The sequence below is a fragment of the Diabrotica undecimpunctata genome, chromosome 1 (genome assembly GCF_040954645.1).
Source record: "Diabrotica undecimpunctata isolate CICGRU chromosome 1, icDiaUnde3, whole genome shotgun sequence".
NCBI lineage: Eukaryota > Metazoa > Arthropoda > Insecta > Coleoptera > Chrysomelidae > Diabrotica > Diabrotica undecimpunctata.
Genome location: NC_092803.1, coordinates 163,334,258 through 163,359,521, shown reverse-complemented (window position 1 = coordinate 163,359,521; position 25,264 = coordinate 163,334,258). Strand labels below are relative to the sequence as shown.

Here is a 25,264-nt window from a genome sequence, read left to right as displayed (position 1 = left end):
CGCCTATGATGAAAAAAAGACTAAATTGGGCAAAAAATACGCTCATTGGAGTGCAGAAGATTGGAGAAAAGTGTTATTTTCTGATGAGACCCACTTCCTAGTGGAGGGCCAGCGATCAAAATTCGTACGAAAGGCAGCCAATGAGTCACTTTCAGCTAGCCATATTAAGCAAACAGTTAAACATCCCACCAAAAAAATGTTCTGGGGCTGTTTTTCATACTCAGAAACTGGCACTCTTATTCCTATTGAAGGTATGACGAACAGTGAAAAGTACAAAGCCATGCTAGGGCAACGCTTAGCTATAGAGCTTGACAAAGTACAGGCCGAAGGGACTGCAATTTTTCAACAAGATTCAGCTCCGTGCCATGTATCGAAGATTATGATAAAATACTTCAAGGATAATAATATTACCCTTCTTGATTGGCCTTAGAATTCACCTGACCTTAATCCTATTGAAAATTTGTGGGCAATATGTAAGGCTAAACTGCAAAAATTTGACTGTACGACAAAAACAAAAATGGTGGAAGCAGTGATTAAGGTGTGGTTTAGAGGTGAAGCAATCACAAACAATTGCAAAAAACTTGTGGATTCCATGCCTAGAAGACTCCAGGAAGTCATAAAAGTAAAAGGGGGACATATTAAAATCTCATGTAAGTGTACCTAAATTTACCTTTGGCCTAAATAAATCATATTTACAAATTAATTCTGTTTGTTCACATTAATTCGCACAATACTATATATATATATATATATATATATATATATATATATATATATATATATATATATATATATATATATATATATATATATATATATATACTTCTCCAAGAAATTAACGCACCACTTCAATAAATCAATTTTATTTGTAAACAGGCAAAGAATAAAAAATAAATCTTCACCAGATTTATTCTCCATTTTATCAGTAATTATAACAATTTGTATAATCATCAGAAAATGTTGAAGTACAGGAGAAAAAAAAGCGGAAAATTCTAAAAAAAATAATGATAAGAAAAGTAAACTAAAATATGAAAAAAGTCTTAATAACGAGTGTTTCTACCTCTACTACGTATAACACCCTCACATCGTTGGCCCATACTTAAAATTAATTGTCGTATTTAATTTTGGTCTAGTTCTCTCCACATCTGGATCAGCCTCTCTCCCACTTCCTGTAAGTTGTTTGGTTGGGTCGGTGTTGCTCTTAATCGCCTACCAAGGATATCCCAGAGATTTTCAATCGGATTTAAAACCGGACTATGTGCTGTCCATTCCATAGTGTTAATTTCTACCTCTTCTAGATAATTTCTGACGATCTGTGCAGCGTGAGGTCTGGCATTATTTTGCATTAGTAAGAAATTTTCACCGATATAAGGAGCAAATGATACTACATGTTGCTCCAGAATCTCCAATATGTACCTTTCAGCTGTAACAGTTCCATTTTGTATGACCACTAGGTCCGTACATGCTGTCAAAGAAATGCCACCCCACACCATAACGGATCCTCCACCAAAAAATGTGGTGTGTGAGAAGTTACACTGAGCATATCGTTCGTTGGGTCATCGCAACACACGAACACGTCTGTGGTTATTGTACAAACAAAATCGGGATTCATCAGTAAATAGCACTCGTTTCCAGTTAGCCTCTAACCAAGTAACGTGTTCTCTGGCAAAATGTATTCTCCCCCTTCGATGCTCTGCAGTTAATAGAGGACCTCGGGCGGCAATCCTAGGTGTTAAGTTGTATTCCCCAAGTCGCTGTCGAACAGTTTCAGTACTAATTTGTATAGCATGCACGTCTCGAAGCTGAATTTGTAGACTTTGATGTGTTACGAAACGTTGTCGAAGAACAGAAATTCTTAAAAATCGATCTTGAATAGGGGTAGTTACCCGGTTTTGTCCTTGCCTTGTCTGCGAGTATGATCCCCTGTTTCGAGGAATCTTTCTAACAACCGTGAGACGGATGTGTGGGACACATTAAACCGACGACCAATTGACGACTTCTTCCGACAGTATCACTGCTTAGGCACATTCATCGCGGATTAAATTACGTGATTGACGCTCCATAATAAACACAATTATCAATAATCAACAATTAAACAGTAGCCGAATAAAATTTGTGAACTCTTGGAAATTAGTATATTTATAGAATTAGTACATTTTTTGCTTCTTTTTGGTTTGTTGCAAAAAAACTATAGCGATAAAACACAGTCAATAGAGTGTACGAATAGCATATACAAGGGGCTTGCAAAATGTAACATTACAATGGAAATTTTTATTAACGCTAATAAAATATTTTAATATTTCAAAGTGGTGCGTTAATTTCTTGGAGAAGTGTATATATATATATATATATATATATATATATATATATATATAAAATAAAGTTTTATATATATATATATATATATATATATATATACACATACATATAAACCAAAGTTTTATTTTGAGGTTGCAGTCATTAATAGGGGGCAGGATAAGTAAAACTCTTTGGTCTTTTATCTAGCTTTTGCAAAATTTATTCGCTTCTTCAGGATATACTAAAATATGGTTATAACTATTTTATCAGTAAATACAAGGAAATTAAAATTTAAAAACATTGAATAAAACAAGCACAAAAACTTTACAACATGAGGTTAATCCATTAAATTTTGAAATTCACAAAACATTAAACTTAACTTATTTAAAGTATATATGTAATTACAATATTTTAATTTTATTTAATTTTGTAGGAATCATGATTGATAATAATTATTATTTTGATGTTTGATTTATGTCAGAAAGACACTCGTTTCTGTTTATTATATTTTTTGTTGTTGATAACTAGTTTTCGATTGTTATATGGTTGCGTACAGAGTGGCGCCAAATATGAATATTTAAATTTTTTTTGAATTTAGTCAGGAAATTTAATATTAGGGAATTATAGTATTAGTTTTCGTAGGACAGAATATAATTATAGATATTGCTTAGTTTATCAATATCAGTTTTTTTATTAACGCATTGATATTTATTTATGCATATCATTTCTAAGAATTCTCTCTTATTTAATTGGTTTATAATGATCTATTAATTAATGCACACGTATTTTTATTATTTCTAAGGTCACTTTTATGTGATGTTAGTCTGCCTATTAGATTTCTAGAAGTGTGTCCGATGTATGACTTATCACAATTTTCGCATGGTATTCTATACTCCATTTGAGCTTTCCATAATGAGCTAATACCTAACTACTAACATTCCGTGTTTAAATCGGTATCAATATAGCGATATAACAGTTATTTCGGTCTAGTCTCCACCTCTTCAATTGACTCGGGACTGATACCAATTCAAATGGGAAGATCCAACTAATGTCTCGAAAAAACTTCCCCCGTTAGTGGTTAGCGCACAGAGGTGCCATCTGTGTTGATGGCAACGAACTAAACAATTTAATAAATCATTTTCTGTCCACTGAGCTGTCGATATCTACAAATATTAGTAGCTTTAAGTTTTCAGCGATTTCAAAAAGTTAATTCTTCAGTTATTTTAAAAAATTTGTTCATCAGTTTATACTCACCTATTTCATTCATCCTCATTTCACCCTCTATGCGAGACAACAGCAAAAACGGTGTTATTTCGATGTAAAAATTCACGGGCTAAGTAAAAAGTTAATACATAAAATAAATTAGGTTAAAACATATGTCTTAACAAACATTTTGCGAGGCCGTACGTTACAAATTTTTATCTACAGATGGATGAATCTACAGATATTTCCAACTGTGAAAAAATGGCATCACAGATATTTTATTTTGTTCTCCACTAGAAACTAATATCGGAAAGTGTTTATTTGAAACTTGTATGCAAACTACTTGTATTATAAATACCATATTAACTGGGCGAAATGCATTACTATATATACTGATATGGCCAAGGCTGTAACAGAACATCGATCTGGTCTTGTTGTTAAATTACAAGCAATAATGCCAAACTCGCGTGCCAAAAAGCGTTACAAATACAAACTCGCATGTTTAGAAAAATGTTTGAAGGCATGCGTTATTTATATGTAAATCGTCTTTACATGGAAGTAAGATGGATTTCAAAGGATAATGCCTTGAAAAGAGTTTTTGTTAAGTGCATAACTTTTTATGTATTTGAAAGATGATAACTTGGAGTATGAATATTTATTTTCAAATTCTCCTTCGGGTCTCAGGCTAACTTTATATACCGATTTAATTCGAATACCTAAATGACGTTAGTATTGTGATGTGATGTTAATATAATCATCGCTACGGATTAAATAAACGGACTTAAAAAAAATTGAATTATGGCAGATGGCAGATTTCAATTGGAAAAAAGAATTTTGATTCATTTCAGTGCGTTCAAGAATTAATAGACGAATTAGCCAAGTGTAATTATAGGATAAATTCTGTTATATATCTGTTTTTATTCAAGCTCTAAAATAAACATCGTTGTAAAAAAAAATTTGGAAATCATTTCGCGACGTTCTCAGCTCTATAACGCGATCCTCACTTTGAGAATCACTTCCCTAAAGTATTTTAAAAGTTTATTTTATGTACCATATCTCCATAATTGGTATTCCTTTGTGGAAAAACTGAACAAAACAAATTCGCGAACATATTGTGTACATAAAAAGTAGGTGAATATTTAAATTATTTAAAAAAAAGTGTGCTAAAAAGTTGGATTCAACATCACCGCCAATATAACAATAAAGTTATTTATATTCCGACATCATTGTGCCTTTTGTTACCATAATTTGCTTTTTTTAAACTCAATCAGATTTTTTACGGTGTATCTGATTGAAATAATATGATACGATATGCGTCGAGTTCAAGGCCTCCTCCCAAAGATTTTAATTCTAGCCTCACGATTTCTTTACATGTATGGTCGGCCGTCCGCATATGTCCGTCCGTTCTTGGGTTCTCGCAGAGAGAAATACCTAACTAGAAATCAAAAGTGTTCAACTCGGGGGGAATGTAAAATGATCACTCAGTGGCGCGGTAAAAATTTTAAACCCCTTATAATCTTTGTTTTGTCGCTCTGTGGTAGATATACTCACTATCCTGACGTTCTGAAAGATAAAAACGATTGTGATCAATCTAGTACTTCTGTTGCAGGTGTGCACAAGGGTTTCATTTTTACTATAATATACCAGAGAAATTAGCAAATAAATAGCCTTTTTCGTAACACTCTTTGATACAGGTATCCAACAACTGCTTTTGATAAATTTGGAGTAATTATTTAGTAAGACGAAACGCCTCAAAAATGCTTAATTTTTATGGACTTATCCGAAAAAGTAAAAAAACCTGAAATTTGAATGTTTTTTTTTTGCTGGAAACTAGTAAAAGTGCCAAAAAAAATATTATGAACCAAAAAAAACTTACGTCAAAAATAAAGAAATGTATATATCTGTCTTAATAAAAAAAATGTAACTAAAACAATAAATATCCACAAGGAATCTAAGTTCCTGTAGTTGGCTGTATACTATATATCACAAAAAATTTTTATTAAAAATTCTTTAGAAAAGGTATATAATTTAAAAACCCAATCGGGCTATATCACAAAACGTTTTCGGAATCCATATTCCATCATCAGTGTCTAGGTATACATGTATTGAGCCACTATATATGTGGGTAAAAACCCGTTAAAAATTGTTTATTTAAATTTAGTTTACATTGTATGGTATTAAATATTATGATGTTAAAGTTACCAGTGGATTTGGTAACATGGCGACGTAACATGGTAATACATATTACAATTTTTTACAAGGCATTTTTACAAAAACATCATCGTTGGCCTAATAACCGATATTGTTATAAATATAGTAAACACACATGCAATTTAGTTCAACATAATATTAGTTCGTTAGTAAATCATAATAGTCCATTTGTTCGAGATGTAATTATAGTTACTCGTAAGCTGTAACGTAATCATATAAATAAGTATTGTCATCAATAGGTTATTCCATTAATAATAATACATTATTTAACCTCTGCGACAAATAAGATGTAGTTCCATAATATACCATAAGATTTGGATATGTATCCAAAAGAATATATTCATCCATTATACATTATAGCCACTAAGTAGCCCAGAATTTAATCCGCTTGATTTTGGTATATGGGGCACATTAAAACAACGTGTCTATAAGAATCCCATAAATATTCGCAACCAACTATGGGAAGAAATAAATACTGCAGCAGTTTCTTTAGAACCAATGATGCTATTTAATATGAGACGATCTTTTATGGAATATATCGACAAATGAATTAAATGAAAAATGGTGGACATATCGAACACTTACTTTGACAAAAAGTTATGTTATTTAGTTTAACTATTTATTAATTTGGTTTGTAAACAAAGTGTTTTGATTATGACTTTAATTTAACATAAAACGTAAAATGTTTGATGTAAAATCCTATTATTCTGTTATTTTGTCAAATCCTATTATTAATTATCCTGCTGATATATTTATTTTATTTAATATTTCGTTAACTATTAACTTTAGTTAAAGGTATTTTTTGTCTTTTTTGCAGCTGATTTGTAAAATGCGATTATCTCGAAAACTGTTGAGTTTTGAAGTTATTAACAGGTATACATTTTGTTGTTAAAATAATGTATCCTTAATATTTTTTGTCGTCCCAAATATAGGTAACTTAAATTGCAAAAAAGTTTGGTGCAAGTTTCTTTTTGTACAATTACTTAAGGACCACCCTGGAAGAGATTCCCACAGGCAAAAGACCACTCGGATGTCCCAGAATGCGATGGAGAGATATGGTAAAACAAACACTCCTGACCATGGAGCTGCGCGAAGGCGGAGTCAAATTCACGTAAAGGCAGAAAGGTTCTATTGTAAGTGGAATTATACAGTGCACAGTACAATGCGTTTCGCATGGAAGTGGGGACTAAACCAAATTTCGTCTACTGCGCCGTGGTCAGGAGTGCTTGCACTATCTCTAACATCCAAGCAGATCTCCGGAAAATGAACATTCCATTTGACCCTAGGTTGATGGAAGACCGAACAAATTGGAAAAAAGTTGTACAGTCAGCCAAGACCCACCCAGGGTTGTAGCGCTACGTGATGATGATGATTATTCAGAGCATAATTTTTATTACAAATTTGTTTATTTTAAAAATTTCTCGGGCTTTTTCTATTTAACTATTAATCTAAGTTATTAGTTTATATTATAATTGTGAACATATTATACTATTCTATATTCACAATTATAATATAAACTAATAACTTAGATTAATAGTTAAATAGATAAATCCAGAGAAATTTTTAAAATAAACAAATTTGTAATGAAAATTATGCTTTGAATAACCCCGTATAAAATTGCCTTGATGTCATTTGATTGCAAAATCCAACATATCAAAAATGCAACCCTAATGTAAATTTTTGGGGCTAAAATACTTACTAGAATTGATAATATCAAGGAATATTTTGTTACGAGTAGATATGTAGATAGCGTAATTTATTTACAGCGTTTCCAATTATAATGAATAATATTTAATTTAAATTTATCTATTTCACAAAAATATTTCAATGACCTTAAATAAAGTCTTTAGCAAAAAAACAGTAGAAGCAGCAAAGAAAGTAACAGCAATGGTTCTCAAACTAAAGGCCCGTTTTCACACTACGTCTTATTGTACGTTTTGTGGGTCATATAAAACGTACGACAAAATGTACGTTTTGTCCAGTGTATACACACTACGTTTTTCCTTCCGTATTCTACCGCATATCTTTATTCAGAGTCTTGAGTTGTGTGAAGTTTGTTTAGTGATTTTTTTTATTATGGATGAAACACGGCTGCTTTCTTTTATTTTTTCAACCATAACGATACTATGACTGAGGAAAAAGGGGATGAGGAGGGAAAAGACAAGATGGTTAGGAGAGTGGGCTTCTAAAAAGAAGCCAGTATTCCCACGTCTCGTTACTAAAAGAACTGAGAGTCGAACTAGATGACTGGCGCAATTATTTGCGAATGGACACCTCAGCCTATTGTCAATTGCTAGAGTTGGTAACACCATACATATTGAAATAAGACACCTCATAAGAAAAGCCATTACACCCCATGAAAGACTCACAGCAACTCTCAGATATCTTACAACAGGACGCAGCGTCAAGGACTTGGAGTTCACAACTATAATATCCAAACCAGCGTTAAGCCAAATAATTCCTGAAACCTGTAAAGCAATCTACTTGGTTTTAAAACAGAACTACTTAAAAACTTTTATACAATTCAATAAATTCCCCGAGAAAATCGTGGATGCATTGCCGCAAATCGTGACATTATCAGGCTTTTTGGGAAAAATGAAACGAACTGCAGTGGAACTAGTCGTCAAATAAGTCAAGATCGGACGACTTGTCTGAACATGTATTTCACGTAACGTTTTACCCTATCAGTTCTCGCAAAACTATGCTTCTCCCATCATTTCTACGATCTGACCTTGGATTTCATTTTTATTTCGTTCATCACGTTTTATTGTATAGGATTTGTCCTATCCAACAAAACGTACAATAAGACGTAGCGTGAAAACTGGCCTTAACAAATAAGTAAGTTACTAAAGCACTAAAAAAATACAAATGGCAAACAGATTTATAACAAGTTAATGATGGAGACAAGGATAGAGAAAAAAACCTGTCAAGCAAAAGAAAAGATATTTTTGACCATATTGGAAATGAATATTGATATGGTCCTAATAGTACCTGGTACACATATGCACATATAGCCAAGCAGGCATGGGGGCTCTTGTAAGCCCTAAGGTGGATTCTAGGCTAGCGTGGGAAAGCCAAGAGGAACTCGGCAGACTGACGGAACATAATAGCCTCACACTGGTTTGGGTTGCTGATCACTGGTGAATACACGGCAATCAAAGAGCTGATAAACTTACCATAAGAGCATCAGCTGTAAAATAAATCGGTCCAAACGTGGCTGTGGAAGTGAACTGAAAAAAACAGAAATTAGCTCAGTCATAATAGGCTTCCTTACAAGAATTGAGTAGCCGAATTGCTTGTAGGCAAACCTTGGTATTGTAGGTCTTTTACAAATTTATATACAGAGACTGACAAAGGGACTAACTTTAGAGGCATTTACAAAAATCTAAAGCGCAGAAAGGTTTTCCGAAATATTCATTTTGGTATATTTTGTTATATTGATTATTGCTTTTTAAATTTTTTTTCTGCGTAATTTGTATACTGTTTCGGCTCTCGCTATAATTCCACTTCCGCAGTTTTTATCAGTGTCCCCTGTATCAGTTGAAAATAAATGCCAAGAAATATCGTTTAGAAACCTACTAAGACACAACAGCTTAACCTGTGAATCCTCTACATAATTATATTTCGATCATACACAAACAAATTGTAATTTAAAATCGTTTTCTCTTTGCCTCGTAATGTAGTACATTATTTTCTCTTTTAAATTCAAATTTATTTATAGTCAAATTCGATAAATTTCGACTTATTACCAGCTTCACTTTACGGTTTCTCTCTAGATCAGTAAATTATGTTTGAAATTAACCTACTGGAAATTTATGAAGTTTTCCGTGTACAAAAGTCCGCTTATCTATACCGGCAAACATCCACAGCTACATATTTCTCTCGAGATATGACATCAACACCCAAATTTCGTGACTGCAATTAGAACCACGTAAATAATTGAGCCACGACAACATATTAACATTTAACGTTTTTCCTTGTCTATACAATATCGAACATGAGATCGAGGATATACGGAGTGACTCTATTTCATTGATACAAATGTTTTCTTTAAAGAACATACTCTCAAATTTCACGGAAAAAAATGTTTAATGTTAAACTTTATACACCCTTACGTTGGTATAACAACTTTTAATAATTTTGAAAGATCCTGTATATATTATATTGTATATATTATATACTAAATTACATATCAACATCTAGGTAAAAACTCTAAAAAAAATAGACGACATTCTTGGATTTCACGCTATATTCTATAAATAAATTAAATCTGTTAGTCGCTCCAAATAATCCTTATCCTCGATACTATCCAAAGCAAACATACTGGTGGATATTTACAAAAAACCGTAAACTATAAATTTAGTTTCGTTTAAACTATAAAGTTAAGTAAAGGCAATAATCCAGAATTCTGCAAAAACCGTATTCAGAAGTGATGTATTTTTCCCTGTATATATTACTAATATTCACATCAAATTGCCAAATATAATATTCACTAAGACCTTGGATGAACCATTAAATACAAGAATCTAGATATACTAGTTAAATAGGCAAAAGATTCGATGCAAGGAATACATGAACATTAAGAAACGTTGGATAAAAAGAGAATGGTAAGACAGTTAAAATATCCTCTGAATCATCGTCAGTGCTTTGTACTACTGAAGAAAGTAGATACACTAGATGAAGAATTAAAGTAGACATAGTTTACCACGCATAAATCTACGATGTTTACAGGAGATGACACCATCATAAACAGTGTCGAGAGGCATACTTAAGCGAAATGGTCTGTGTTGTAAGAAAAATTTTTCAGCAGGATTTTAGTCATGATGATAAATAGAATGTAAGTGCCACTCTGTATAATCAAGCGTACAGGGTCCACAAGGCAATGCTAATTGAAATACTATATAATTTAATAATAGTTCAAGGTTCAAATTCCAAAGGTATTAATTCTAGTGTCACGATTCGTATGTAGGTATATGAGATTGTTCTGTTGATTTTTTCAAATATCTAATTTCGTATAGATGATTATGCTGCGTCAAAAGAATAGGACTTATCAAGCTTTTCTATACGCAATATTTTAGATATTTTATTAGATAGTGTTCTTTAAGTTGGGAGGAATCAAACGTAGAGCGGTTTAGGACGATGAGGTTGGGTCTGATACTAGGTCATCCATCTAATATTATAATAATCCATTTCCATAATTTAATACCATTTCTAGTTATCTTCTATTTAGTTCTATTTCCATTTATTTATTCCAAGTTATTATTATCTTCTTTCTAAGTTGTATTCGAGGTGAAATGTAAGTATACATTTTAACAATGAGAATGTTGGCAACAAGCCATCGTCTACTACTTCTTCTTAGGTGAAGGAAGGGTATATGGTAATAAAAAAAAACACCATATTTGTCGCAGACACTAATACGTCCAGCAAAAGGAGTCTATTCTCGGGCTATAAGCCATAACGAGAAAGAAATAAAAGCAAAGTTAAGTAAAGTAGCACTTGCTACAACAGTAGCGCTCCGGAGGAGCTCTCCAGGGCCTAAAGCCCTATGGTGGAGAGGAGTGATTGGCCAGGCAATGGGTTGGCTGAGTACTGGAGCTGAAGACAGCGATTGTCTGCAGGTGTTGCATGTTTATCACATGCATTATTTAACAGACATCGCTGACAACTTCCAGGCACACTTGACAGCAAAACTACTTTAAAGCGAAGGTGTCATCGAAATGGAATGGGGAATAATAGAAGAAGCCATGAAGGAAGCAGTTCGAAAGCGGTTAGGTCAAGTAACGAAGGGAAGAGATAAGGAATGGTTTGATGCCGATTGCAAAAAAAGCCTGAAAAAATGAAACGAGCAAGACTAAAATATATGGACAAACCAAGTGATGAAAATAGAAATAAATATGAAGCAGATAGAAGAAAGAGGAAACAAGTGCGTAGAAGAAAGAAAAAAAGGGAGCATATGGATAAAAAGCTCTAAGAGATTGAAGAACATTACATTAATAAAAATGTGATCAACTTTTACCAGAAGGCGAAAAGGAGCAGTGATCAAGGCGCAAGAAAACAGAATTACTACAAGAGTAAACAAGAGCATCTAATAGAAGATAAGCAGGGGAAGCTAGATAGATGGCAAGAGCATTTTAGAGAGTTGCTTAATGAAGAACTGGGTAGAAATGATGAGGAGCAAATGGAAATGGTAGGGTTAGAGAACTGAGGCCTCGGACACAAGAAAATGAAGGAACATAGTGGAAAAATTCCAAGACATGGGCTTGTAGTGCCTGTTGAGATGTATATATATATATATATATATATATATATATATATATATATATATATATATATATATATGTGTGTGTGTATATATGTTCGGAAAGATTTCCGCGGTTAATACAATTAAATCTGGAGCTAAGATTAATACTATTATAAAAATTAATATTAAACTCACCAGTCTTCCGGGTTGAACCGCGTCGATATCCATTGGGCCGAGCTTTCGACATCCTCTCTGATGTCTTCTTCAGGGCTTCCGAGGTCTCAGTCTCTCGAGCCCCCAGACACTACTGCACTCACTAGTCACTTCTAGTTCACTTACTAGTTCACTACTATACTACTACAGTAGTGAACTAGTGGGTGAACTAGAAAGGAAATTATATCCAGCGTTTTTTAAGCATATTTAGTTAGTAGATAGATTGTATCTATAGATAGTAGTTAGTTAGTAGATTGTATTGATATCACGAGAATCATAAAAAATGGCAAAAATCGCACCACGTTTATTTATTTAACTTCATTATTTAACCTTTATAAAATCTGAGTTTATTTGCATAATACAAAAATTGCATACGAAAGCTGAACTCTTTAGCTTTAAAACGCATCTTGATTTTTGTCGATAGGACACTTGAATCAAAAAATATCGAATTTGCTGAAACAAATTTTATTGAACATTGATTTCGCGCGCGTAACTGACATTTAAAATCGACGCTTCAAGCGTTGTTTGTAAGAGAACGGTTCATTCAAGTGCTAATAAACATTGTTTAAAATTATCTCAGCTACATTTTTTATTCAAAACATTTTTTTCTACGGCGTACAGATTCTTGATAAATCGATGTTTTTGCGTTTTTACTACACTACGAGGGTGGTTTTAGGGGAAGCCCGGGGGTGAAAGTGGTAAACTTTTTTACATCTTTTTTGGGGTTCCAAAATTAATATTCTCGGCAAAATTCAGCTTGTCCGTATGATTTTTAGAGGTTCAGTGCCATTTTTGTCTCTGTGGACTGGAGTAATAGTTTTCCCATTATTTTTTAGTTTATCTTCAGTCGATTTCATGTTTCTTATTTATTTGCTAATTAGTTTGGCTTTATTTATTTGTAATAGTATTTATTTTTCATATAAAAAATGTTTCAGAAAATAAGACTCAAATATTTATTGTGAGCATTGTATAACAGTACTCTTTTTTAGCTAATTAAAATATAAACGTTTACTTACACTTTTTCTTTAACGGTATTATTAGGGATTGTTCTTAACGGTGCTTTCTTTATTGCGTGTCAGTATATGGTGGTATTAGAAGTATGTGTTTATCAAAGGTGTTTATTGGGAATATAAATATAAAAACCATTAACTGATATTTGTACATCGAGAAATAATTATTATTAATAAATGCCCGATTTAGATTTTTCCTGTCCAGAAATAATTATATGGGAGTTAAAAAAGTTGAATTTTCAAAAAGTATCAAAATAATGAATCAATTCCGAAAAGATAAAATTATAAGATTGATTGAAACCGTAACAAATATCGTTAATATCGTTTCTTTGAAACGTTAAGAAACCATCTAAATTGAATTGATTGTCTTACAGGTGTATCCAGAATCAAATCTGATAAAAATAACGAGAAACACACAACTGGTGGGTACTAGAAAACGGGGTAGACCAAAGCTCAGGTGGATATGCCGATTGATGCATGATGATGGGAATATTGGTGCTCCCAACTGGAAAAACAGTTCGCAGCACTGTTCGCAGAATGCATTCTTATTAATTTTACTAAAATACTGTGTCAATTATTAGTGATATTTCTATGTACAAAAAACTTATTAGTTGCTGTAAGAAACTTTTATTTTTATTAATTCAATATTTTGAAAAACAGTGTGATCGTGGAGGGCAACTGATGTCGATAATTAGGTGGGAGATGTTAATAATAACAACAGTATGATCTCTGAACAATTAAAATTGTTTTATTCTGTATATATTTATGTGCGTGTCATCAGCTCTTGTCTGTTAAGGGGTCGTTCAAAGATTAAGTAAAGCCATTTGGGTTGAGGGGACCATGTAAAACGTTACGGTGGTGGGGCGGTGAGGGGTTCCAACAATGCGTTATGTAACATTGTTTTTTTATTTAAATAAAAAACCATTGAATTAAAACCTGCCAAGTTGGCAACCCTTTTCGCTTATGTTTTACGGGGAAATAATATTGTTATTTTGTTCTTTTTGTTTGTTTTAAGGGGAATCCTTCGACTGTACGTCCTTTTTATTTTGTTTTTGTTGTCAGTAATGCACATAAACACATTGCTGTAGTCAGTGTTGTTACAGTTAATCATACTTTAATGTCAACAAAAGTTGAAAAAATGGAAAATTGACAACTGCAATGTTTTAGCAGAATAGGGAAAACCTGAAGTTAGCTTGCAGGATTCAGCAGAACTTCGGCATTGCTCATGTCCGCGCATATTTCTTGCAAGTGACTAAATACGCGGACGAATCCTGCTGTTGCCGCTCGGTGAGTGCAGTGATATCTATCTTCCCGGATTTCCTGCCGCCACCCTGATCAATCCTTCAAATCCCAAGCAATCTCGTGTTAAGTACCTAGTTAGTTAGATAAAGGACCATGCAAGTTTTCATCATTTCTTGTGAAGTTGAATATATGCAACCTGTAGGATCTAATTCACATCTCACAATAGTGTGCATATACACCTATTACGTGCATATGCACAGCCATTACGTGCATGACAAGACTGCACAAGACTGTCGTGAAAGAAAAGTACAGCCACAGCGACTTGCCAGTTTATGCAACTGGTTTAACATTTCTGGAATCCTCTCCGTCTGCTATCCCGATGCCAGTAATGAAAGAATCTGACTGGTGACAAACCCATGGACAGAGGAGCAGTAAATCTAATTTAATATTTTTACATACCTCTCTGTCTTACGTTCTTATCAACAAAAGATTTAGGAAACCAGTTAGTATAGTTACTACATACCCTGGAGCAGATATTGGGTCTGATCATAACTCTTTAGTCACCGATGCAAAAACTATGCTGAAACGATAGAGAAAAAACATCAGCAAAAGAATTTTACCATTTCAAATGTCAACAAAAGTAAAATCGAAAATAATGTATACATGGAGGAAATGAGAACAACCGAAAATGTTGAGAAAACATGGAAATTATTTCGTGAATATATTATGATCAAGATAATAAAAGAACATAATGTAAATAGCCTAAAAAACACTAATACTCTAATAGATAATACAGGAAAAGTTGTCATTGATGAACGAGAAATAGTTGAAACAATCAGTAACTATATAACTTAATTGTTTCAAGATGACAGGCCAAAAATACACAGCGATATAAATCAAGAAGGACCTAAAGTTCTTCATGCAATAATATCAGTCAAAACCAAGAAAGCAACTGGACCAGACAATATCCCAGCTGAACTCTTAAAAATTGTATAAGAGGACCACCTCAGTTCTCTAGTTAAGTTAATTACTATTTAAATGGGAATAAGCCACAAATAAAGGTTAAAGTACGTTTATTGACGTTTCAATTTCCTCTTGAAATTGAAACGTCAATAAACGTACTTTAACCTTTAATTGTGGCTTATTCCCATTTAAATAGTAATTACTTTAAAATGCCACAAGAAAATAGCTTCAGAGTAATATCTAGTTAAGTTTTATAATCATGTATATACTACTGGTGCAATACCTGAAGAATGACTGAAGTCTGTTTTAAAGAAATTTCGAAGAAACAACAGGCAAAAAGATGCGACGAATACATATTAATTAATCTGATGAGTCGCACATTGAAAATTCTTCGTCAGTTTATTCATCGAAGAATAAGATTTCATTACGAAAAAGACGTAGATGAAAGCCAATTTGGATTTATGAATGCGCTGGGCATCAGTGAGGCACTTTTTGACTTTTCCAATGTACTTTTCCAAAAAATTCGCGACCGACGTAAAGTTATTTATATGGCTTCCATCGATTACGAATAATAACCAAAAGCAATAATTGTAGAGATCATAGATCTACGTATCATAAAAAACTTATATTGGAAGCAGTCGTACGAGTCGACCGGAGATTAACTAACGAATGTTACATTCAAAGAGGCATCAGACAGCCATTATGTTCCTGCTGTTATTTAATATCTACAATAGTAAACTCATTAATGATCTTAGATACGCTGATCACTCTGTTATTTTATGCGATAGTGTCTAGAGCCAGCGTCAAGAGTTGTTGCATTGCGTAAACAAGATAGGACGAGGAATGGTTCTAAAAATGAATGTTTCTGAGACAACGTTTATGACATTCAGTCGCTAATCTCACGACAATGTTTTCCTACAGATAAGTTAACAAAACATTGAGAGAGTTACTCACTTTAAATATCTGGGATGCTACATTATAGATCAAATAGACCCAAGAGGAAGATGTCCAACACGATGGGCAGACTAAATTAAAACTCTGGTAGGAAAATCCCTACATGAAGTTGTCCAAATGGCACAGGATCGCAACCAATGCAGGCAGCAAACCAATAATATTTAGAGTGTCACCACGCCCTGAAAAGGGCTCAAGGAATGAGGAAGAGGAGAACCAAGTAAAGAGATCAGTTAAGAAGTGTAGAATTGAAGCAGCTCACACAGCTTAAACCTAAAATTACGTTAAAAAATAATCAATGCTGTATTTGGTCAGAGTTGTTACATGACACCGAGACTCAACTCTGAAGGCTGATGCGATTGTGTAAGGACGTTTGAGATGCGATTGTATAGAAGAATGCACCGAATACTCTGGACTGCGATGTAGACCAACGAAGCTGTATAAAGTAGAGCAAATGCTGCTCGTGAATTAAGAAAAACTATTAAAATAAGAAAGAATTCATACCTAGGGCATGAGGAGATCGGTATAGAATTTTTCAGCTTATCATGAACGGTAAAATCGAAGACTCTTAAGAACATTTGCGATTGGATAGGAATACGCAGTGTCGAATACCTATTTTTTTAGCTGAATATCGTGAACAATTCGCTAATGTAATTGCTAATGTTAGGGGGGCCTAATACGGCACCGAAAAAGAAGATATCTACCTCGTGATTTTATTTTTTATTTTTGTTAAGAATGCGATTTTATTTTGAATTTGAACGTTATTTTATTTACCGTATTAAAAAATTTTAAAATGGAAGAATGTACGAATAAATGATGAAGCCAAAACTGTAAGTAAGGATGGAGCCAAATAAGGAAAACGTAAAAGTTTAGCAATAAAACAATAACAAAATTATTTTACCGACTTTTCGCAACATAATTGCTACTTTTAGGTAAAAATGGTGACTTTGGTGATACGTAAAATTTAGCTAGGGGGAGGGGCTACAGAACAACGTTACGGTGCGTTACATGAGGGGGGAGGGAATCAAAAATCTTCAAAAATTGTGTTATGTAATACTTGAACGCCTCCTAAGGCTCGTTAAGCTTGATGAAAGCCTTCTGTCAATGTTAATTATTTTTTGCGTTTGGATATTACCAGTCGCGTATTCTATTAATACACATCTGTGCTAAATAAGCAATCATAATACACTAGTTGCCTTATAGTAACTATATGAACATTTTTTTTGGTTTCACAGTCGGTTATTATCTTTATAATTTATAAAGGATTTTACTAGCAAAAACAAAAAACAAATCTTTGAATTACAATTCATTTTAATTAAAATAATAAAGATTTCTAAAAATTTTTAAAAGATTTACTATTTGTCAAAATATATTAAATATAACTTAAATAAAAAGTCAAAACTTGTCGAAAACGCTTTTTTTACGAATATTTTAATTCCGTGATAATTGTTGAATACATATTTGTTTTATGTGATACGTCCTCGTATATTATTATTTAAAATCCTTAGTGGAGGTCCATAACCTTTTTGAACTCAAAAAAGTTTTATTTCGTCCAGCTCATGCAAACTATATCTGTAAACCTATGTGGGAGGTAATTAAACGTTACAACTGCCGTATACTTTTATCTGTTAGGTAATAATAGCGGAACGTTACTCAGATGAAATCAAAATTCACGATTTGGTTTCGCTGATCATGTCTGTAATCATAGCTCTATTGGCCCACTGCTATTTTTTTCAATTATATTTGTAATCACAAATTTGACATTTAACCCGACTCCAAAACTTTAGGAATAGGACCTAGAATTAGAATACAAGACATAATTTTATATTATTTGATTTATGAAACGTGAAATATTTAAAATAAGATCTGTTTCATATATACATCATATTTACAGAATGTAAAAACGATCAATTAAACATATATCCTGGGACTAAAATATCTTTATTAAATCCTAAAACTTTAGTTCAAATGTGCGCCCAAAGAGTCACAGTTATTTAAATATGCAATATTAAAAAATATTGGACAATTAGATTTGTATTTTGTACTTTGGAGTTACAAAAGTCTCAGCTCAGTAACTTCTTGGTGAAAGAAATAAAAATAAAAATAAATCGTTCTCAAGGCGAAGCACTCCATGGTATTGTACAGAAGTGAAGGAAAAATGTAAAAAAAGAAAAAAGCTTACCTGAAATACATGTCAACCAAGACACAAGACACATACGATAATTACAAGACAATAAGAATCGAAACACATGCACTTTTATGGTCTGAAAAATGTCTGTACAAAGAATGCCAGTGCACAGGTGGCTCTGAGAGATAGAGACCGCAGAGAAGATGACTGAGAAAATAGAGTGTTGTGGAGTACGAAATCGGCGAAGTCATAATGGGAAAAGCCGAATAAGAAGAAGCAAAAGGAAATATGGCGCTTTATAGAGGGTAAAGAAAGAAGGTAAAGGAACTAAGAACCAAAACACATAGAAAATGATACATTGCATTAGATTGATTATCTAAAAAAGATCTATGCAGAGTAAGAACAAATGACGCTAGATCGCTAGAAGAAGAATAAATGCACTAGTTTTGTTCTATAGTTTAGTTTAGTAGCATTAATTTTGTTCTATAATAGCGTATGTACTACTATACTATACTAAGATAGGAAAAAATATATTTAGAAAAAATATATTTAGAAAGTCAACAAAATTAATGACTTACAATACTACATTTAAGATACATACTACATTTAAGATTACAATAGATGCTCAAAGTGCCCTCCATTGTTATCAATGCACAAGTAATATCTTTGTCTCAAATTTTCTAATGCGTCAGATATTATGACATGTTATTATGACCATTTAAATTTTCTATTTCCTGCGCAGACTTTTGTGTTAATATTTGTATTTGAATCAAAATACACTTTTTCTTTTAAAAACCCCCATAAAAAGCTATCACATGGTGTTAAGTCGGGACTATTTGGTGGCCATGTAATGGTACCCTTATTGCCGATCCACACATTAAATTGATTATTTAAATGGTCTTGAACGGCTACGACATTATGTGGCGGTACTCCATCTTGTTGCCATATCATACTATTCAATTGATTTTGTGTATAATTTTGATTTAATAACTCATCCACTTCTGTAATGACTGTCTAAATATGATTCCCCAGTTAATTTATAATCATAAAACAATGGTCCAACTATTTTGTTTTGAAATATTCCGCACCACACATTTTTATTGATTTTATTCCTGACTTTTTTATTTGCTTAATTTTTCTTTTTCTATTATTTTTCTGTTCCCACGAATACCTATTTCTTCTATTAAAAATGTCTGAAGTTGAAAAATTTGATTCATCTGTCCATAAAATGTTATAAAAATAATTAGGATCATTGTTCAAATTTGTAAGCATGCCTAGACATAACTGTAAACGCTTTCTCTTATGAACATCGGTAAGTTTTTGTACTGGTAATATTTTGTACGGCTTATAGTTGTGCTTTTTCAAAACTCTATGTATCGTCGCACGGCTTTTCGCTAATGCATTAGTAGCATTGTTTAGACTAGTTTCGGAATTTTCTAAAATAAAAATGGTATTATGGATTTAATTCATTATTTATCTATTTAATTTTTACCTTCAAAGTAAAGCAAAGTATTAAGATCTTCATCATCATTTCCTACGATAGTACGTTTCTTCCGTTCAAACATTTTTTCATTTATGACATGACGATAATTATATAAAAATGTATTTGCAGAAGGAGTCTGTCAATCTGGATAAATCAGCCTATATTCTCTTCTTGCCGCTTGCTTGTTTTTATTATTTTTTACATAAATTGAGAATATATCTACTTTTTCATCTGCAGTATAACACATTTCGGTATGAGGACTGACAGGTTATAATAAATTAATAATTGTTTCATTTTGAAATGTCAGTTGCATAGCCACCTATGGTTACCCTTTTGTAGTATCATATGCCATTATAGAACACATCTAATGCTACACAATGTTATATATTGGTAATCAGGTAATGCAAGGCTACTCAAAACTATAAAAAAATACAGGGTGTCCCATTTGAAATATTGAAGATGCATTTCATTGGGCACTCCCTGTATACAAAATTTGGTCTGTTGCTACATTGTTGGTCGGTACAGATAAAATAATACAACTTCCCGAAATGAAGGAAAATAAGTGGGGGTCAAAATATAATGAAAAACCCGGTACACTGCAGAAACAAAACCTAACAAACAAGAACATTCGAAGACAGTGCGAAATAGGTCCAGTTAACACATATGACATAGGTACAAAAAAGAAGAATATACCTGATGTAAATGTTATAATGATATTGATAGAATGACGCAAAACAGAATAGTAAGAATATCTGAAGACAAATCGCCAATAGGTTGAAGAAGTATTGGACGACCTAAAAAACGTATCTGTCACGAGAGGCGACTTACTAGAAAGAAATGGAGGTGGTGAGCCAGTCTGGTCAACGGTCTGCGTTCTTTGTATCCGAGACGAGCTCACGTGGTACCTCTCTACTCCCATTCTCCATATTCTCTGTGCAGTTTAGCGGACTGCAAATTCAAAACGCCAAATTACAAGCTGGATATAAGTTTGTAGTACGTGCCCCCTTTGGAGATGAGTGAGGTGTGATACTACGGAGAGCTATAACAGACGTACCATTCTCATCTGTCGACGGCCAATGTACAGTGGACAGTGACACGCTAACGGTCATATGCCAAAAGGCTAGAAGGACCAGGGTCACGCTTGATGCATTTTTGCGACGAGAGGTGATACGAACACGCTTCATGTTTAGAAGATACCGATTATTGAACAGGCACTTTGCATATTAAGAAGAAAAATAATTATATTGTTTTTTTTTTGTTCTTCGCTGATTCGATAACTCTAGAATTTCACTTTTCATCCAGTGTTGCCACTTAATATATATAGTTTCTTTCTTAGGCATTGAGTTATCATTCGTCCATCCTAATTCCAGGGTTCTCATTACTACAATATTATCTAGAAAATGAGATACCAACGTTCCTTTTATATTCTTCTGTATATCAATATAAAATTCAGAAATAATTACTCGCCGATATAAATATGATACTATAACAAATATTGTACTGTACTATTTGAAATACCAAAACTATTTAATTTTAATTTTAAAAGTCTTTGGCCCGGGAAAAATAGTCTACATCAGAGCTACCAACTAAAGTAAATAGAGAAGCTTTTCTTTTAACGACGCATTGTAGCATTCTATTATTTTCCGTAACATTGTGAAAACGAAAATAAATCCTACGTAATTGCTTCTGTCAGGCGCTAAAATTTATTTGGTCGTCTAGACTATCCTTAAAGTAACATTCAATGACATTTTATTAGAGCATTGATCTCGCTATATGTGTATAATTGTTTCTTCAAGTAAATGACACTAATTACAGCTAATCATAAAATGAAATTTAATTTTCGTTTAGTTGGATGTGTGTAATCTACTTCGAGGACATAAATAACTTGCTAATGATAAGTACTAAACAAACTTATCTTCGTAGACCAGTCAACCGACTTTCTGTTCATGTTTAAGTTATTTAAAATCGAATTGGGCGATTTATAGTGGACGTGTTAGTTTTTTTTTTAAGATTTATTGCTTTACTTTGGATGCAACACAGTGAACTTTGAAGTGCATACCAGTAGTTCTGGAGTAAGTGTTAATCCCTACCATTAATTGCTGATTTTTGAAATAATTATGTATGATATTATATACATTTCCAACCTTGCATGACCAACTTTTACGTGAAAGTTATAAATTTTAAAGACATCAATTTTTTAAATGAGAAAATATATCACGCGTCCTCTCATTTAGATGCTAAAAAATATGTACACCGCTTTGGTTCCATAATATACTAACAGTGAGTTATGCCCGAGTTTTAATCATCATCATCATTCAGCCCATCGCGTATACTGTTGTACATAGGCCTCCCTCAGTCTCTTCCAATGTTCTCTACACTGGGCCTTTTGTAGCCAGATTATCGCCTCTTTTCACGTCGTTACACAGTGCAAATAATAAGACTTCTTTCTTCTTCATGTTCCATGTCCTTTCATGACGTTGGTTACCGTCATAGGTATTAAACTCAATTTTATTCACTGCCACCCTAAGTAGCATTTTTTTTTCCTTTTTTATGAGGGAGGATGGTCGTAACGTTCGAAACATACCTCGGTCGTAGAAGGTGGGAAGAACCGCCTTCCAGACCACACGCAGGGGTTGTTCGGACATCATCGCCGTCAATGCCAGAGACCTACCTGCTAAAAACACCCTCCTCAGTGGTAAATTACCGGCCGGATCCCCCTGATTGGGACGCAAAATCGCAACGGCATTCATCCGATCTCTCATTCACGCACAATTCTCACGCATTGTAGCACTTTCTCACTACGACTGAATTCTTATTTCCTTCTGTTCCTCCCTGTCCATGTTAGTGGAGACAGTGTCAGACATTTCACAAGACAGGCATTTGTCATTTTCTGCCTTTCCAAATATGTAAAGGTATGCCCCGAAGCAACCATGTCCTGTGAGCATCTGCGTCAGGAAGTAATCCAAACGCCGGTGCCCGCAGTCCATCAACCTTCTCAGATTTTCCAATTACCACACCATTATGGACCTCTACCTTTCTTCTTTTTTTTTAACGTTCTATTGCTATGTCTTTGTTTCTCCTCTCGAATATTGTTTCTCTTTCCTTCACTAGCACGTGCATCGGAACATCCCCGGTGATAACTCCTAGCGCCTCGGCAGAGACGGTTCTGTATGCACATGCCACCCTTAATAGACTCTTCCTATCTACTCTGGTGAGCTGCTGTCTGCACGCCTTTGTTAAAACTGCAGTACTACAGACAGGCGCAGCGTACGTAGAGGACGATCAATTGCATAACAGAATGAAGGGTCCTCCTCTCAGTTTTGAATACTCCGATGTTAGGCATGATCCCCTCCAATGCGGCGGATCTCACCGCAGCTCTTTGAGTCACATTTACGTGCTCCCCGATCCTCCGTTTTGACTCAGAGTCACCCCTAAATACGTTACTCAGCATTTCTTCGGAACCACTCTCTTTCCTGCACATGTTATCCTATCCCTTTTCCTTGGTCCCTTGAAAACTAAACCTAAATAGCATGCTAGTATCAATATCGTACCAATCTCGTAAGTTCTTTAACCATGAAGTCTTTCTTCGTCCTATACTGCGTTTGCCTGCTATTTTCCCTTGCATAATATTTTGTAGCAATCTATATTTGGAACCTCTCATTACATGTCCGAAATACTCCAGCTTTCTCTTCTTGATGCTTTTTATAATCTCAGTAGTGTTGCTGAGACGTATTGTGGAGTTTCGAATCTTCTCCACCCAAGAAACTTTTAAAATTCTTCCATAGCACCACATTTCCCAGGCTTTTCTATAAATATTTATTGACTATTTTTGTGAGAATTTCAAACAATAATAACAAAACAGACAATTCAGTAAAAAGTGAGAGTTATGTAGTTAAGCAATAAGGGATGTGAGATATGAACATATATGAATTCCATTTTATTTTACCAAAATATCGTATTTTAGAAACCATTTCTGAGATGGAAATCGCAACGTCAATTAAGCATTTCAGCATTCGCGGTTAAATCCCAAAGTATAATCTGATCAAAACGAAAAAGGGGCCACTTATAATTTTTTTATGATTATATTATTTTCATTTAATTATATCTAAGGCTTCTTGCTATAAATATAGCAAAGTTTTTGTTACTGTACTGTAAATTTTCTTGTGGAAAAAAATAAAAAGTGATAAATGTGAAAAATTCGGTTTATTTTTTTAATAACACCGTTGCTAAAAATTATTTTAAAACAAAACTAATAGCGTGTATGAGCTCCTCTAACAAGTCGAACTTCTGCACACAGTCGAGGCATACTTCCAATCACAGTTCGAATAGTTTCTTGATTTGGCTGTTGTTCCCATTCTTCCACGAGAACTTCAACGATATATTGTAGGTTTCTTTGTGACTGACGATCCTTCAAGCGCTTTTTGAGTGTATCCCAAATGTGTCAATGGGATTTATATCTGGACTCCTCGCTGACTGTGTGCGGTCTCGCATTATCTTGCTCAAGGATAAATTGTGGACCCATATTTTCAGCAAATGGGACATGTGGTTCAAGAAATTCGTTAATGTACCGCTCTGCCGTCATCGCCTCTCGCCGAATAACTACTAGGTCAGAGAGGCCATTTAAAGTTATCCCACCCTAAACCATAATTGAACCTCTGCCAAAAGCCTGGGTTTCTTGAATTATGGAATCCAAAAAGCGTTCGCCTGGTCTTCTCCAGACTCGTCAGTAAACATCACGTTACCCCATTGTGCCATGGACCAATTCATGTGTTTTTCTGCAAACAAGCGTCGGGCTCTACGATGTGCAGGGGTCAAGGGAGATGCTCTAGCTGGCCTTCTTGCATTCAATTCATGTTCGTGAAGCCAATTACGTATAGTTTGAGTATTTACTCTTGTATCCGTAGCTTCTACCAACTCATTTTGTAGCGTTCAAGCAGTACTTTGACGATCTCTAAGGACCCATAGTTGTGAAAGTCGATCCTCTCCAGCTGTAGTCGCCCTTGCACAATGCGTATAAGGTTGTCTTCTAATAACTCCATACATTTAATGTCGTCCAGGCTCTATTTATCTCAGCACGACTCACATTTAACATTTCTGCTGTATGGCGTCTTGAGTAACCTTCTCGAATTAATGTTATTATCCTAGCAATTTGAATCTCTGTGAGATACACTCTGCACTTTAGAGGCCTTCCAAACACAACAAAATATATAATTATTTCTTAACAATTTTAACGTAAATATCGACAGATATTCAATAACGGAATAAAATGTGATTCCAAAATGTTCAAGTTTTGCTTTTTTATTGAATACAAGAAAAATGAA

General features: G+C 33.7%; 1 protein-coding gene across 1 annotated transcript in view; it reads left to right on the top strand.

Annotated features, from left to right (window-relative positions):
* osp (myosin phosphatase Rho interacting protein outspread) overlaps nt 1-25,264 on the top strand; it is a 554,907-nt gene that overhangs the window by 240,573 nt on the left and 289,070 nt on the right. The window lies entirely within an intron of this gene.